The sequence below is a fragment of the Urocitellus parryii genome, chromosome 11 (assembly GCF_045843805.1).
Source record: "Urocitellus parryii isolate mUroPar1 chromosome 11, mUroPar1.hap1, whole genome shotgun sequence".
Taxonomy (NCBI): domain Eukaryota; kingdom Metazoa; phylum Chordata; class Mammalia; order Rodentia; family Sciuridae; genus Urocitellus; species Urocitellus parryii.
This window is the reverse complement of record NC_135541.1, coordinates 8,490,734-8,491,218: the sequence shown is the minus strand read 5'-3', so window position 1 is coordinate 8,491,218 and position 485 is coordinate 8,490,734.

Sequence of the window (485 nt, the reverse complement as noted above, 5' to 3'; positions counted from 1 at the left end):
AATGCTCCTTCCCAGGCCTGTGGGCAGCTGGAGACCCTCTCAGGGGTTCTTACCCCCTGTTCTTGGGTAGCCAAGCCCCACACAGCTGGGGACAGCTTCCTAGGGTGACCTCGACTGGCAGGGGTAAGATGAAAATTCACCCTCACTGGGCTTCTCCCTACTGTGCATGGAAACAAGGGTCCAGGGAAAATCCTCCCTGACCCTTTGGAACCAGAGAGGGAAAAAGGAACCCCCAGGTGCCGCTTATCTTCCACCTTTTCTCTCCTGGAGTTTCACCCCTCTACTTTGGCAGGACCAAGTTCATCTATTTCCCATGGATGAACTTCCTTGACCATTGACAACTGACTGTCAATCAAGTCAACGGGCAGATGGACATTCACATATGTTATGATCTCACCTGGAGAGATATTCCCAAGGGTGACCCTGAGATTTCCAAACACAGGTCTGACTCATGTGGATGTCCACAATCATCCATTTTATTTGAA